This window comes from Marmota flaviventris, chromosome 3, assembly GCF_047511675.1.
Source record: "Marmota flaviventris isolate mMarFla1 chromosome 3, mMarFla1.hap1, whole genome shotgun sequence".
Classification (NCBI taxonomy): domain Eukaryota; kingdom Metazoa; phylum Chordata; class Mammalia; order Rodentia; family Sciuridae; genus Marmota; species Marmota flaviventris.
Genome location: NC_092500.1, coordinates 137930194 through 137947893, shown reverse-complemented (window position 1 = coordinate 137947893; position 17700 = coordinate 137930194). Strand labels below are relative to the sequence as shown.

Here is a 17700-nt window from a genome sequence, read left to right as displayed (position 1 = left end):
AGATGAATAGGAAAACATTGTAGTTACTTGCATATATTAACCTAATCAATAATATCAACAAATCAGCCAGAGTAAATATCATTATGGTACTATGTGTTTTCTTTCAAAATCAAATTCCAACTCAAAAATGCTAAGCCTGAAATAGATTTACAAAATGTCATTTCAGTAACATGTATCTTAGCTCTAGATGAAAATTTTAAACAATTTTCAAAGAGGTAACAATTGATTTGCTTTTAAGACACTTTCAAAAATCTTATATAGCAGTTTTGTGGTCACAAATGAATAATGGAGTGTAAAATAAACTAACATGTTCCTTCATTTAAAAATATATCCTCTTTCTTAAAGGACTTGGAAATTTGCAAATACTACTACTGCTTATGGGGACTTTTAGTATTGAAGTTTCCTTCAATCTAAAATTCACCCCATAGTTCTGATTTCATAGGAGCTTATTACTCCTTATTGCAATTCATACACCTCAATGGGGACCCCAACATAAACTCTTTACCCCAGCATTCAAAGTCTCTACCATGACCTCAATCCATATAGCTAGACTTCTCTCTCAGAATTAAATCAATCAATATAAGTGAAACGTTTGAAACAGCGTTGGCACACAGAAAGCAAGTAATAAATGGGAAATATTTCCACAATCTTCTTCTTCCCCTCCCCTCTGCACAGATCCGTACATTCCACTTTCTTTGATCTAGGAGAATTGTGTGCTCTTGCCAACAGGTCCCATAATTTCTAGAAGGTTTTTTTTTTTTTTTTTTTAAGACAGTTTTACTTAAAGTGTCATTTCTTTATCTCGATGTCAAATATGTAACCTTGATACAAATACAGGAGGAGTTCTCTACTCATGCTGTTCCATAATCAACAGTGTCTTTTTTTAAAAAAAACTTTTTGTAGTTATAGGTAGACAGCATGCCTTTATTTTATTTGTTTATTTTTATGTGGTGCTGAGGATGGAACCCAGTGCTTCACACGTGCAAGGCAGGCGCCCTGCCACTGAGCTACAGCCCCAGCCCAACAACAATGTCTTTTTAACCTCTTCTTAAACATGGAGATGTTCTTTCACACCTCTTTCATGGTCTTTCTCAAATCCCAGCTTCTCCATTAAACTTCCTCTTGGCTTCTGTGAAGGGTTTCCTCCTTTGACAGCCCATTATACCCTACTGACACCTCTGTGGATGGCATCCATCACTAGAGCCCTGCACTAGAGCAATGTCTGTATTTAGCTTATCTCCTCATTCTCGAGGCATGCTCATTTGATAAAGCTGAAGGGCAGCCTGTTGGATGCATCTTCATATGACCCCTTCCTTTGTAGAGTTTACTACCTGCCTTTGAATTGAAAAAGATAATAAAATATTTTTAATTTTTTGGAGTGAAAGTACATTTCTGTGTTGAATAATACTTATGATTTTTATTTAAGGATAAGGGTTCATGTATGCACACACACATGGATTCTGACGATTCCCCAAGCATGAGATGACTCTGCTTTGAAATATATCTTGATGGAACATATACTATAATAAAGTTTTTATTTTTGAGGATTCGATCCTAAAACATATTTGCTATGTGTAACACAAAACCAATATTTTTAAGACTTAAAATGCTTTGGTTATTTATCTAAATCTCAAAATGTCCCCAGTATTAAGTACTCACCAAACAGCATCCCACAAGCTGAACATGAACTTTTGTCTTTCTCATCTGTAAATTAGAGATAATAATGTGCCTGCCTATATTCTGAAGACCTGGAGAACCTCTTATCTTGATGTGAATGATCTTGATGTGAGTGAGGGAGACAAGATGAAGCTGCAGTGAAAAAAGTTAAGAGACTGAAGGATTTGAAGTAAAGATCAGGAAGCAACGAAACAGCTGAAAATACACAGCTATATATAAAGCAAAAGAAGAGCCCAATGATTTAGTCCATAGCCTCAGGAAGGCTCACCTGGAGAATGGCTGGGAGGAGCCAGAGGTAGAGGCAGGAAGCTTGCAGCTACAGGGGGAAGAGAAAATGGCAGGAATATGGAAGTGTGTCTGATATTGCCTAATGAAAATTTGATCATCAATTCAAAATCTGAAAAACATTCCGGAATGAGACAGGTTCATAAAATGTACACAGATATACTACCATTGCTGTGATATTTACCTCTGGTGCCACTACTGAGACCCAAGTTTTATCAAGGGAACACAGTTTTAGGAACTAGGCTATTAGATAGGTTAACCTAACTAAATTACCCAATAATGCTATGAGGTAGGTACCAATTATTATCTCTAATTTAAAGATGAGAAAACCAAAGCTTAGAAAGATCAACTACTAGCTAGTAGTTATAGACTGAGTGTTTACATACTCCCCCCTTCCCCCAATTCTTGTGTGATTTTAATGCCCCAGTATGATAGTATTTGGTGCTGCAAACTTTGGGATGCAATTAGGGTTAGAGGAGATCATGTGGGAAGGATCCCCCATGAGAAGAGTCTGAGCTGGTACTCTACCATGTAAGGGCATAGAGAGAAGAGGGCTAGCTAGCAGTCAGAAAAAGAGCCGCAAGCAAAGCCTTACTGTCCTGGTACCCTCATCTCAGACTATTAGCCTCCAGAACTATAAGAAATAAATGTCTGTTGTTTAAGCCTCCCATCCTGTGGTATTTGTTACAGCACCTCGAGCAGACTAACACACTAGTACATATCAAGTTTAAGATCCTAAATTAAGTCTGACTCTCCATGATAGGTTAAAATATGCATTAGTATTTAGAAGCAATATAATGATTTTTTTTTTTTTTAATACTAGGGATGGAACTTGGGCACTTTACACTGAGCTACATCCTGGTCCCTTTATTCTGTTTTTTTTTTTTTTTTTTTTTTTTTTTGAGATAGGGTCTTGCTAAGTTGCTAAGGGTCTCACCTAGTTAAAGAGGCCGGTCTCAAACTTGTGATCCTCCTACTTTACTTAGCATCCTAAATTACCAGCATGGAGTGGGGGGAGAGAAAGGGAGAGAGAAGGGAAATCATATGGAAATGGTAGGAGACCCTCAATGTTACACAAAATTAAACATAAGAGGTTGTGAGGGGAAAGGGGGGGGGAACAAGGGAGAGAATTGAACAACAGCAGATGAGGTAGAGAGGGAAGATGGGAGGGGAGGGGAGGGGGGATAGTAGGGGATAGGAAAGGTAGCAGAATACAACAGTCACTAATATGCCATTATGTAAAAATGTGAGTGTGTAACCAATGTGATTCTGCAATTTGTATTTGGGGTAAAAATGGGAGTTCATAACCCACTTGAGTCAAATGTATGCAAGATGATATATCATGAGCTTTGTAATGTTTTGAACAACCAATAAAAAAAAAAAGTAGGTATTCAACAATAGCAAATATTTCATTTCAAAGTGGTAATGCATCTGTTCTCTTTGCCCGGATTAAAATCTGAAGTTTATTTCTAAACATTCCCCAAAAAAGTATTACATCAAAATAACACTGACTTTTATGTAATTCTTTCTATTTCTTCTGTCAGGCTTCAAATGACAAATGTTTATCTCTTTTAAGGAATTACATAGCATAGCAGGGGGCTTTACAAAGAATGTTCATGTATTTTTTCTTAATCTTTCCAGGAATGATTATTAACAAAGATAAATAATGTCAGAGATTATTGTGAAATAATTAAAGTGATTACCTGATTTCCAAAATAAATAAATAAATAAATAAATTACCAGCATGGACCACTGCACCCAGCATGAAGTCTTATAATGAAAACAAAAATAAAATTTGTTGGCTAATGTTCTATTGTGTTGTAGCCACTGAAGTTTTTGACTAGATGTTTGCACCATCTAAGAGACAAGCATGAAGTTTATATTTCTTCCACAGTTCAGTTTTCCACAATGAACCCTGGGTTGAGGAAACTGACCGCTGTGTTGAGCAAAGTGTTAACTACCACATCCCAGGAAGTAAGAGGCACAGGCAGTTCTCCACGAATAAATAGTCCTGTTATGAAGCACACATTCTAAACTGAGATGAAATACTATCCAGTGTGTGCCTTCAGGAAAGAAACTTGTCGCCATAGCTTGGGGAAGAGCCAATACTGGCTAAAGATTACATCACGGAGCTCAGTATAGTAGCTGAAGAGGATTATGAAATAAGAAGAAAGAAGAAAAAGGAATAAACATCTGAGCTATCATATGAGGAGAAAATGTAATTCAAAGGGGATTTCATTTTTAAGCAAGATTCTTCTACACCAGATATGAAAATGACGAGTAACAACTAAGGCTCTTCATTGCTCTTCTGCTATGTTGTTAGGCTCCCGGCACAAGTGACTTTATTTATTCCTCACCACCACTAGAAAAAGCATCCCATCTTCAATGATGAAACTTAAGCTCAGAGATGTTAAGTAACTTGATCAAAATCACAGAGCTAGAATTGGCCCTGTGTAACTTCAAAGTCATATCTTTTCCTCTATGTCACACAACCTAGAAGCTATGAGAAATGCAGAATTCTGTCTGCTCCCAGGCTCTAGGCAGCCTACCTAACACTGAGAAATAAGGCTTAGCTTACAGTTCCCTGCATATGTACAAACCAGGAGTCGAGAGTGTTGGTAGGTAGTTTACACCAAAGTCAATACTGTCCAAGACTTCACACCCCACTCAATATCCTCCTCCTCCCAATAGTGGCATTCATGTAAATCCATAGGGATTAGAAAATTTTAAAAACTATAAGGTATATCTGCATTATTGATGCATTCTGCAAAAGTGTCAAGGGGCATTAAACTATGACATATATACTATTCAGATCAAATAAATATTGATTTGGTAAATCTAAGTTTAAAGGTTCATCTGATACAACAAGTCTATTTTGGTATTAACAACTGTAATTTCCTTTTCTGCCCCCTTTTTCCTGTACTCTAGAGGCACACAGTTCTACCGATAAGTCTACCCATCAGACATAAAATAATTTCCTACAAGACGAGAAAAGAAATGCTACATCATTGACCTACTTAGCCCAATCCATGCCATCAGATACTGGGAATATCCAGATCCCATACTAACAGATTTTTTTTTTTTTATCCTTTTCTTTGCAATCAAGTTTTCATGGAGTCTCTACTGCCTTTATCCTAAGACACAAAACTGATTTTTCTTCCCATTCAAATACACTTCAAGAGAAATCCAGAAAACTTATAATTTTAAGTTATTCTAGAATCGGATGGCTTAAAGGACTCAGCTCTCACTAGCTGCTACATACTTCCCTGGCTTTCCATGCATTTTAAGATGGGAATATGTATTTGAAATTGCTTTATACACCACTGTGTTCTGACATTATTTAAGATCTAAAATAAAAACAGAGGTCTTCTGGGCTGCAGTTCACTCCACATCTACTCTTTCGAGAATGTCAGGGACTTTGCTGATTTCTTTATAACTATTTATCAGTCACTGCTTCCAACGCCCAATGTATACTTTAGGACCCACAATTTTTAACTTGATCACTCTCTGCTTCACCAGTTCTCCACATTCCTTACTATTCTGCACTTTCTGTTTCATTCATTTATGTTACTTGCCTGGATCCAGAGAACTGAGACCAAATCAGTGGAGGTCTGTTGAGGTGAAGGAAGTCTCACAAATGTGCAGAGGTGTTTTTCTCCTAAGCAACCCAGTAAGGGCTGAGCTTGTATCCTTGTGCTACACTTTCTCCCCCTCTCTTTTTTTTTTTTTTTGGTGGTACCAGGGATTGAACCCAAGGGTGCTTAACAACCGAGTGACATCTTCAGCCCTTTTAATTTTTTGAGACAGGGTTTGGCTAACTTACTTAGGGCCTTATTAAGTTGCTGAGGCTGGCCTCAAACTTGCAAACCTCCTTCCTCAGACTCCCAAGATGCTGGGATTATAGGATGCATCACCATGCCTAGCTGGGAGCTTGTACCCTTACAGAGAAGAGGGTGTCTTTAATATTTATGTGCACTTTTCAGGTTGAGATAAGCCCAGGAATTTTTCTCCCCCTATGCTATTCATTATTATGCATATGAATATATGTATTATCCAAGGAATAAATCTTGGAAAATAAAGGGTTTAAGTTCTTTATGTGTGTGAATAAAGGTAAAGTGTCACTTTCTTTCTTTTTTTTTTTTCCAGTGCAGAGCAAATTTGTAACTATAAAATGCTTTAAAACTCATTAAGATGGCCACAATTAAAAGGTACAGAGAAAAAAGATATAAGGCTGTGGACAAATTGGAACCCCTGTGTGGTGGTGGAAATATAAACTGGTGCCACCACTGTGAGAAACAGTATTGTGCATTCAAAAATCTTAATTACCATGGGATCCAGTGATTTCATCTCTGGATATGCACCAGAAAGAAGGCAGGGTATTAAAGAAATATTTGTATGCCCACGTTTGTAGGGGCACTATTCACAATATCCCCCCCTCCAAAGTAGAAGAGTTCTAAGTTTCCACCAATGGATAAAAGATCAGCAAATGTGGAGTATTCATTTTTTCTACAATGGATATTATTCAGCTTTAAAAGGAAGCAAATGCTGACACATGCTACAACAGAGATGAACCTTGAGGACATTATAAATTGAATAAGAAAGTCACAACAGGACAAAGACTGTGTGATTCCCTCTTATGTGAGGTCCTGAAGGTAGTCCCATTGATGGAGACAGAAAGCAGAATGGTGGTTACCAGGGGCTAGAGCAGGTGGGGAAAGGGGAGTTGTTTAATTGGTATAGAGTTTCGGCTCTGCAAAATTAAAAAGTTCAGAGCTCAGTTGCACCACAATGTGAATGCACTTAATACTACTCAACTGCACACTTAAAAAAGCTTAAGAGTAAACTTTTATGTGTATAAAATTGTGGTGGATAAAAAACTAAAAATAAACACCTTAGGAGGGTTGGGAAAAGATTATATACTTTTTGCTCCAAAACACTTGGGGTTCTATTTTTTTAATGATTTTAAAAATGATACTGGATTGTATGACTCTGGGACCACGGGAGGAAAAAAACCCATAGCTCTTTGTTATTCAGTTTTGGCTACAGATGCACTAACATAAGTTCCAAAAGCTCCTTTTCATTTGTGTCTGCATCTAAATACACAGAAAAGTTCTGCACTTACTAGGCATTCCATAGTTACTGAGCAGTCATAGTAGTAAAATCAAGAAAACTGAGATTACAAAGTTTAAAATTTATCTCTGATCTGGTATGCCAAAGATTTCTAATCATCTTAAAAGGACAGATGATTTTGTGAAATCAATGGTTCCACATATCAGTTTGTTAGGAGGTAGCTTATAGAAAGAATATAAATTTTAGTGGCAATAAAATGAGTTCCAACTCTAAATTCTAACTTTCAAGAGTCCAAGTTGCAAATGGGAAATTTTTTAAACAGAGAATGTTGCTGTTTAGGCTTTGGAAAGCCCCCAGTTCATTGCCTTGTAACAGTAAACCCTTATAAAATAATTATTATCCTTGAAAAACCTAATCTAAAACAAGTAGATGCTTTGCATAATAAAATGTTAAATGTATACATAACACTTAATGCTTTAGAGACAAATTATATAGAATACAAAGGTGATTGAATTCTATCTACTCTATATCACTTGAACAGTAACAAAAGCTAATAGCAGAATTTTGAAAGGGAGCAACTATATTAGTTCAATTCTAAGCATGCATTGAGCCCTTTCCAGCTCCATTTAAAAGTTACTCAGAAGCGATGCTTCCTTGCAAGGTTAACATGATGGTACAAATGAATGCAGAAAAAAGATTTTGAGTTACCATTTTCACTGGTTTTTTCTATCCTCCAAAAAGGTTGTAAATTATCCTACAATTAGCATATTTACAGAAAGGATTGAGGGAAAAAGGAGTGTAGGAGAACTAGCAAGGGAGAGGACAGCAAGGATGCCCCACCTGTGCCACAAATATGCTGAGTACAGGCTCCTCACACCCTGGCACACTCCCCAGAGTCTGTGCCAGATTCACATAACCATGTTCTTCAAGGACAAACTGATCCAAAGGAGATGATACAAACTCGAGGCCAAGGACAGCAGAGTTAAGGGACACACCTAGGACAAGATCTATAAAAGAGCTCAGCCTTGAGAGATGGGTCTCTGGTGAGCAGGAGAGTCAGGTTTAAGTAGGTTTCCTATTCACACTCTCAAGAGAAGAAGAAAATGGAGGAGAACAGGAGGAAAAGAAAGGGAGCAAAGAAGGAAAATAACCAATGGTAAATTACTTTCTTAAACAGCCACTGCCCCAGGAATGTCCCAGTTACAAATCAGGATCGCTAACATCTGTGAGTGGCATCATACCCCTGTGGTCAGGAGAGACCACAAGACACTTCTGGTGGGAAAACCTAAGAAATAATGAATGTGCTATATTTCTTGTTCAGAGCAGAAAACGTAAGGGTTCTTCTGATGCTTTAACCACTCCCTCCCTGTCTTCCTAGCCACCAAACTAATTTGGAAAAATCAGCACTGTAGTATGAGGGGTTAAGATGCTAAGGGAAAAATGCTGATTTCCCCCATTACAGTTACAGATATTCTCAATGTTTTATTGTCTTTAAATACGAAAATATTATTTATATTACAAGTTGGGAAATATTTTGAGTTTTCTGCAGATATGTCTCTCTCTACATAATACACACACCTATGAGAAATGGTCAGACATGGTTCTGCTTGAAATGAAATGTAATGCGTAGGCTGCTTCTGAGTCTAGAATCTCGTGATTTACTAATGCTAACAAGTAATATCATGTCTTTAAAGATGTGAAAAATGTCAACCCAGGAAATAATTCCAGTAGGTATTCTATTCAAATGGACAGTAGAGAAAAATTGCTCCTTAAAACATTTTTCTGCATATTATCATTTTGCTGGGGGTGAAGAAAAAGAAATAATAATTTTTTCCTTTTATTTTATACTTAGTTTTTTAAAAAAGAACACCCCCCCCCATCAATTCTTGAAAACAACCTTAATTTTGATTCATGAATACAAAATGAGAAGTCAAATTACATAGTTCAATTTTACTGATTCCTCTGGTATAATATGTAGTGCATGAAAATTACATGTGGTAAATTACACTGTTAAAACAGAGAGTTTGAATGTACAACTACTATTGGTCCTGAAGATTAGGGCTGGTGTCCACACTCTGCTAGTAGATCTCCCCAGATGCCCACCATGAAAATCCAATCAACAAAGACAAACAGTGGATTCAAAACTGGATCAGTACCCAATACTTCAAAACTGGATTTGCAGAAATTATGTGGCTCTTTGCAGCTTTAAAAGTTTAAAATCTTTACAAATAGTGCTTTCCCTTTTTAAAGTCACAGTAACAATTTAGCACTTTGAAAAAGATACCAGGCATACCTAGAGGTAACAATGCAGTAAAAAGAGAAAAAAAAATTTAAATTAATTTACAGAAATAACTTTTTAAAAAATTATATTATTTTATTTTTTTAGTTGTAGACAGACACCCAGGGCCTCATGAAAGGCAAGCGCTGTACCATTGAGCCACAACTCCAGCCCACAAGAATAACTTTTAAAGCAACAATACTAGGTTGTTTGTCCTTCACATATCTTTTGTGTTCTGTAGCAAAACTGATCAGAGCAATGTAAATATGTTATTCATTATCCAAAAAGTTCATATGATCCATTTCAGGGAAGATAAAATGCATTATCAACAGAAATTTTATGCAAAGTCTGCTCTTTTTTTGTTTGGGTCACTGAACTAAGTGCAAACCATCTGTTACCTAGAAAAATCAGAAAAAGTAAAAATTCACACAGCTTTCTTTTTTTAACACACCCCAATAGCACTCCAAACAGACCTACTTTTACACAAGCACCATTTATGAGGTTTAAATCTTAATGACTGTAAATGGCTTTAAAACCCATATTTACAATGCTTTTTATGTTTTAGATTGGCTATATTTTTCTCATTTTCCACAAATGTATGACATTTAATAAAATTGTTCATATGCTAAGAATGTCACACTACTAAAATGTCTTATCAAACACACCAAGCTCCAAGAAATTTTTAAATCTAAAAACCTTTCAGTTAAAATTGTATTTTAATCCTATTTATAAAATTCCACATCGGTAGTTTGTTACAGCTATTATGATTTTCTTTCATGAAAGCAGAATGGCCCGATATAAATCAGGATGTTTTCCAAGTCAAAATGCTTGGACTATTGTCTTCGCTTGGTTTCTCACTGTCTAACATCAGCTGACTTACACATCTCTAGACTTCAGCGTCTTAACTTAAAAAAGTACTCTAAAATGTCATTCTTGGGAGTTTACTTCCCTTCCAAATGCATGTAGTAGCATTGTGCTCAGCTCATAGGTAGCCCCAGGAACTTGGAAACCCTCCACAGCCAAGGGAAGGAGAAATGAACACTTCTAAAGCATTAGAAAGTTTCCTTAGGACAGTTTTAAATATACTGATTACAGCCTGAAATACAAAACCAAATTTCATGCCCCAGAGTGCTGGAGATCCACCCCAGAACCTTAGGCATGCTAGACCATCACGCCCCAGTCCCTCACCATTTTTACAGTAATAAAATCAAACTATTTCCAGGATACCAAGCCTTATTCATGCATCAACCATCTAATGAAAAAGTGATTTTTTTTTCAAAGGTGAAATTTCCAGTTTCAGAGAGTTTAAAACAGGCACCAGCCTTGATGTTTTCACAGCTCTAGTACTATGAATTTTATCAACACCCACGATTGTTCCTCAATGGCATGTGAATCTGTTTTGTGCTATTTTCTGGATGAATAGTACACACACAAACCTACTCCACCTACATAACCACTAAATGTGATGCATTTTTAAAAGATTTATTTTCCCCTTGGTGCAAGAAAACATTACAAATCCTAACAATGCATCAAGCAAGAACTTCTGCACAGAATCAACTCTCAAATTCCTCACTTTGCCTTATTATTATTCACTCAGCACATTACTAAACACAAGGAAGAGGAAAGGCCTTGGGTTTACACGTTAAAAACAATGCCCACAGTGATGCTTCCCTTGCTCTTTAGTATATGACCTCTTTGGTTTTATTCTACTGGGAGTTTATTAAATTCCAGAGATTTCCACAAGATCCACCAAGGCAGCAAGACTGGATTTCACAGTCACTCTTTAAAGATGCTTCAACTTTAAAGAGGATACTGACTATTCCTATTCATTCTTGTTTTTTCTTCCTGTTTATGGATGCATTTACAAATACTCAAAATCATCGTGGCTAAACCTCAGAATTAATTTACCTCCTGGTCCAGAGGCACATGTTGAAATCTGTGAGTCTGAGAATTTGGAGGAAAAGATGGTGATGCACGAAATTAAAGTCCAAAATGTTCCTTCAAGGCCAGGAACAGCTTCTACTGTGGAGCAGTCACCCCAGTATTACTAGTGTAGCTCTTTGACTCAGAGTGCCCCCCACTGCCACACCTACTACAGAGCCGCTCTCAGTCCTTCCCTGAAGACCAAAATCCATCTTAAATCATTAAGAGGAAAGGATACATGACCAAGCCCCCATCCTGCAGAGAATTCTCCTACAATATTTTTCCGAGGAGTTAAAATGGTTTCTGACCACAAGGTTCTTGTCCTAGTATCTTAAAACAGCAGCTGTCCACTGGTTGGTATATAGGGAGTCTTGAACTTCCACAAATCTCACACAAAATTGTTGGGTGTTGGGGTGCAGTCTAAATGTCTGTATGTGCTTTCTTTTTTTAATGAGGAAGTGAACTGAGTGGAATGGGAGGATACACAATTTCATCACAAAGTAGCTACATATTCCCCCAAACATCAAGGAAGCCATTTCTATACGGAATGGCTGCTGTGAACTGAGGTTCTTATTTATGTCCCTGACTAGAAATGTAATCAGAATGGACAGCATATCAGGGTAAAGGAGGAAGAGCTCCTTTCTGATTCTATCTTATAGACACAAAGTATAGGTGAAATTGCATTAGCTCAAGTACTAAACTGAATTAGTAGGTCACTAAACTAAATGTATTTCCTTCTAACATTATTAGAAAAGACTGCTGAAAATTATTTCATTCATTTTCAAACTGAATCTCTTTAATTCTCCCACTTGATCCAGTTACTCAGTACTTCCAGATCTGCAGTTAAATTTCAGAGATTGCTCAAATAGCATGGACTTCAAAGTTGTAAATATTAACTATTCTACCTAACAAGAAAGTGAATTTTAACTTCTCCAAAACTGTTAATGTAATTTTGTCTATATTATTTGTCTGTAATGTAAAAAAAAGGCAAAGAGAAGAGGATTTGGGAGGAAAATAACTCTGAATATACACATAGATTCTTTAAGGAATTCGTTTAGAAATGTAACAGATTTAATAAAGTTACTCTGGCAATTCAAAATGACCTCAATTTTATCCCCAAATGGAGACCAATTCTATTAATATTGGCTTTGCTAATTATAATTACATAAACATTTAAAAATATCACTTCAAGATTATAAATTGTGAATAAAGGGCACCTAATGAAAAATAAGGTTTTCAATCTTCTGTATTATTTAAAATGATCATTAAAGCAGACAAAAAGTCTATACAGAGTAGCTTAAATTTGGGGGAATGAAATTTTCCCAGAGGAATTCATATCCAATTTGATACAAACTGTCAGGAAACTTTTTTATTTGAATTTTTATCAGAAAAAAATACCTAGGATAAATTCCAACTATCCTCTGAACTATTGGCCCCATGTAAAAATACTAAGTGCCTTTTACTTGAAAAGACCAAGAACATTGTTGAAGTGAAAACACAGTAAATTTCGGGAGGAAAAAAAATAAAAATCCATGTCTGAAAAAAGCCATCCTTCCAAAGGATAAGGGGGAAAATTCGCTCAATAAAAATATTCTTTACTTGAAGGAAAAACACAAAGGAGAGATTTTTGAAAATTTTATTCACTAATTTATTTAGGGGAAGTCCATGTAAAATCTTATTCATATATCACTGAAAAATACAATATAATGAATGCTTACCCAGTATCTAACCCAAGAACTAAAACGACGGATATTCATTGGCCACTGATGAACAAACAATGTCAAGAAAACAGTGTGTTGCCAAGAATTATCAAGGAAATTCTCAGTACTCCAGGGTCATTAAACAAAATCTTCATGATGTTTTTTTCAATTAGAAGAAATGGACTCACTCCAGCACTCCTTTAAATAACGTCCCTAGTAGACTGAAACGTAAGTTAATTTCTTGCCCACTCCCCATTGTGCCCCTATCTCAGGAATGATTACCAAGATTTTTTTTTTTTTTTTAAAGAACTAGAAACTTGGAAGTTGAGGCAGTGGTACACACCTTCACTTCTTCATGGATCACTACACTGTCCAAGAGAAGAGCTATGTCTGACAGGAATTGAAGATTACAGGAAAGCATTCTTAAAAAACATACACACACACACACTTACCTAATAACCAATGGTAGGTCACTAAACTGAATGCCTTTCTTTCTGACAAAGTACTCTTCCCTCTAGAACATGGAATGGACAAGAATGTCTTCCACCATCAACATTTTATTAGTTCTTCATCCATGCCAAGCTGAAAGCCAAGACTGGAAGATGCTGACTACTTTCTGGGGTGGTCTTCAGAGGGTCTCCTGCTGCAGCAGGAATAATAGAAGGGACAGCTGAAAGCCCCTCAGGATTTGTGGGTGGTAAATTCACTGAGTTTGTGTAAAATCAGTGTAACAATTCAAATGAGAGTAAGAAATTAAGACATAACTTTACATTCTTAATTTGACTGATTGCAGTTTTGGAATTTTAGTCTTTGTGATTTCCATCTAAAATATAATCTCTTGAGTGGGCAAAGTGGAGCAACACCTTAATCCCAGCTATTCAGGAGGCTGAGGTAGAAGGATTGCAACTTTTTACTTGTGAGACCCTCTCTTAAAAATAAAAATATTGAGGATATAGCTCAGTAGGAGAGTTCCCATGGGTAAAATCATCAGTAGTACAAAGTAAAAATAATAATGAAATAAAATATAACCTCATAGAATACTGTACCTTTTCTCTCAGATCTTTCAATAGTTTGTCAACACCCAGAGGCAGGGACCAAGTGACTTATTCTGTGTTTCTCTACAGACCCTAGACCCAGTCCACAGTCACATATAATACACATTCATTCATCCATGATGAATGAACTAAATTTTGATGATGAAAAACTCCATTAGATATTCTTAAAATCAAAGTTCCAATAGAATCTCCATGTATCAAAATGCCACTCAGTAATTTGGTTACTCATACAATTACTAAATACTATTACTTTTGCATAGTAGTGGTACATTTTACACATTAGTTTCACAAAAATCAAATTCAGTTGTTTCCACTAAATGCATACTTTCTTTTAGAAGCCATACAGAATGAATGATGAGCAGGGGGATTATAACACAAAGAATCTATTTGCTTTGATAAAATAAGACACTGCATGTGATACATAAATGATATCCCAGTCCTGCCACTCTAACACATTTCAAATTCTAGAAAGTCTGTGATTTTTAAGAAGCAGAAACTGTATTGCATTCAGAAAATCTGCCCAAAGTTCATATTAAGGAAGCCAATAATGCAGAAATTGCAAAGAGATTTTTATTATTTTTTAGGTTCTATATAAATTAACTGTTAGTTCCACTAGTGACTACTGCCACTCACCATTTACCAAAATAATGGCTAGATACCACAGACAAAGTATCTAGCCATTAAGAAAATACCCTAGCCAAACAATCTTTATGTTTTTATCACGATCAAGGTTATCAACTCACACAACATTTTTCTGCCAACAGAGAAGTAAAATCAGTAAAAAGTGAGCTTTAAATTTTACTTTATAATTTGAGTTTCTGAGGAGACAAACATCTGTTTTTCAGTGCAATCTGCTTATATGACCCCTGAAATGAGTACCAGTACAGTACAAAATGAAGGTGTCCAGATCACAGCCTTGTTTGGTCTCCATAGAAACCCCAAGCTCTATACTCTGTGATCACTACATCTCCCCTAGAAAGAAATGAGCTTTGATGGGGGGACAGCATTGTATTTCATATAATTGTATGTTTAGGGAGCCTTTGATACAACTGTATGTATGATAAAGCCAGAATGGGTTAAGAGAATTTTCTCCCCCAACTGTGGGAAAAAGTAGTAAGAATCAACAAGGGACATAAAAATTCTTTGTTGTGTATTGTTCACCAAATATTCCAAAAATGAATATAACAGTGCTTTTTTTTTTTAACTCCTAGAAGAAAGGTCATGTAATGTTCTCATATCATTTGCCTTATAGCATGCAACAGCACTTTTTTATTTTCCTAGAATGTGCAGGTATAGATTCATAATTTATTTCATTTTTAAGGGGAAAATAAGAAATAAAATCCAATACATGACATACCCTAGCAGGATGATCCAATCTTGGATGAATAAAGTTCCATGTCAAGAAAAAACCAAGATTTTCAACAATGTATCAAATCAATAGGCACCAAAAAAACCAGGGAACCACAGATCTCTCTGTAGACAGAGATTCAAACTAAGCCTAAATAAGGACAGAAGGGATATAATCTACATTCAAATCCAGTCTTTTAAGCAATAGCCACAATTACACATACCTTTCCTTAAGTCAACACTAATTATACTTACCACTGAGAAGGTTGCCACAATGACAGCAGAGGTTCTCAGAACTAACCTGAAGTTTATGAGTCCATAGGCATGTGAAAAACAACAGTATACTCCTTGTTTCCATAGAATAACATATACCAGTTCTGTTTACTAAGTTGGACAGGAAAAACTAATAGATGAGGGCTGGGCTGTGGCTCAGCAGTAGGGCGCTCACCTAGCATGTGCGAGGCGCTGGGTTCGATCCTCAGCACCACGTAAAAATAAATAAATAGATAAATAAAGGTATAAAAAATTAATAGATGAATCATATGCTGAGATTGTTTTGAGTAGCTGGCACCTGAGGAAAATGAATCCCCATTTGGCATAGTTTTGTCAAAATGGCATCCACATACTCATAATTACCACCACCACTTCTAAAACAGCCAGAAAGGCACAGGAAATAAAAGAGAAGTCAGGATAAATTTGTTACTAGCAGTCAAACAAAAATGCTAAGTACATGTGCTTTTAATGATCATCTTTGTAGATATCTTCATAGATCAGATGCATTAATCACCTGCTTTCTGATGTGCACAGTACTGAAATCATCTGTTGAGAGGTGGTATTATTTTTTTATACAGTTATGGCAAATTTAAAAAATTGCTCTTTTTAATTCTCCAACAACATAGAATTTCCCAAAGGTGAAAATAATCATCAAATACCTCCAAGGCTGGAGCTATACATTATTGTTCACATAGCGGCATTTGTTCAACCATAGAGACACACTAACCATGTGCTATGAGATGACTGTGTTGCTAAAGTAGAGGACAATGGAAAGAACAATTTATTAGTTTTTTTTGTTGTTCTTCAAGGTTATATCTATATGGATCTGAATACTACATAGAGGTTTAGAATAAGCACATTTTCTAAGCCATTCATCAAGTGGTATCACCTAAGAGAAACTTTAAGTATTTAGTTGTATTGCACAACATTTAAATGATGCACATAGTACCAAATGTGAAAATTCAGAAATATATTCAACTGAAAATTTTACTTTTATTCTAAATGTTTGGCATCAGGTAAGCAATAAGAAGTCAGTCTTCAAAAATCCATGTGTTCACACCCATTTTGGTGAAAGAGTGAAGCAAAGAGTAATATAAGGGTGTTTTCATGATTGTGTTTTGAAAGCTGGTCACTGAAGGGTACCAACATAAAGCCAGCAGATGGCTCTGACAACACACACACACACACACACACACACACACACACAGAGGATAGCGGGCAAACAAATATAACAAACAAGAAAGGAAGACATTAACCAGGCTAAATAAGAGAAGTCATCAGAGAAAATCTACAAGGGAAGAACCATTTGAAAAAAGTATGACCAAAAAAAAGAAGAAGATGCAGGTTCCATTCCTGGACAGAACAGTCAGGACAAAAAATGAGCTATGAGAAGAAAACAGGGACCAGGCACTGTCACTCTGCAAAGGTGAGCACATGTGTAATGATAGAAAAGAAACATTAACTTTAAAACTCTTCAGACACGTGTGTTCAAGTGGCAAAAATACATAGAACTATAAGATGAAAAACTCCAGAGAATGCTCAGATTTCTCAAATGACCACACAGCTATCATGTCTCTCCTCCCAGTTTCTAGTCTCCTTTTACAGTCTCCTAACTCTAACTCCAATGACAATGACTGAAGACTCTGGAATCAAGCTATGCTGATATACTAAAGAAGTCAAGGACTCTGCAAACAGAATCTCTGCAGATACCACAAAGTTTTAGTCCGGTCTCCAAGGCCTGCCATACCTTAAAAGATTAAAATGGCTTAAGGCAAATGACATTTACAAATCAAGGCAGGAAACTTGAAAAATCAATATATATGTTTATATATAACATGGCCTCCGGGAGTCACCCTGGAGTAGCCAACTAACAACATTTTAGTAAAGGGAGGAAAAAAGGTTCACATTCTGCGCTGAGACACCATTTCATGTCAATCTTCTGTGAAGTTAGAAGAAAAAGGATTTAATATCCCAAAGTAACCATAAGGAAGTATAGAACATAGAATGGTTTTATCCTGTATATGTTGAGAAAAAGACAACAAACACAAAACGTTTCACTTTCCTGAGAAGATAATTATTAGTAGTACTGAGG

General features: G+C 36.2%; 1 protein-coding gene across 2 annotated transcripts in view; it reads right to left on the bottom strand.

The window, feature by feature from the left end:
- Slc7a2 (solute carrier family 7 member 2) overlaps positions 1-17700 on the bottom strand; it is a 65840-nt gene that overhangs the window by 46968 nt on the left and 1172 nt on the right. The window lies entirely within an intron of this gene.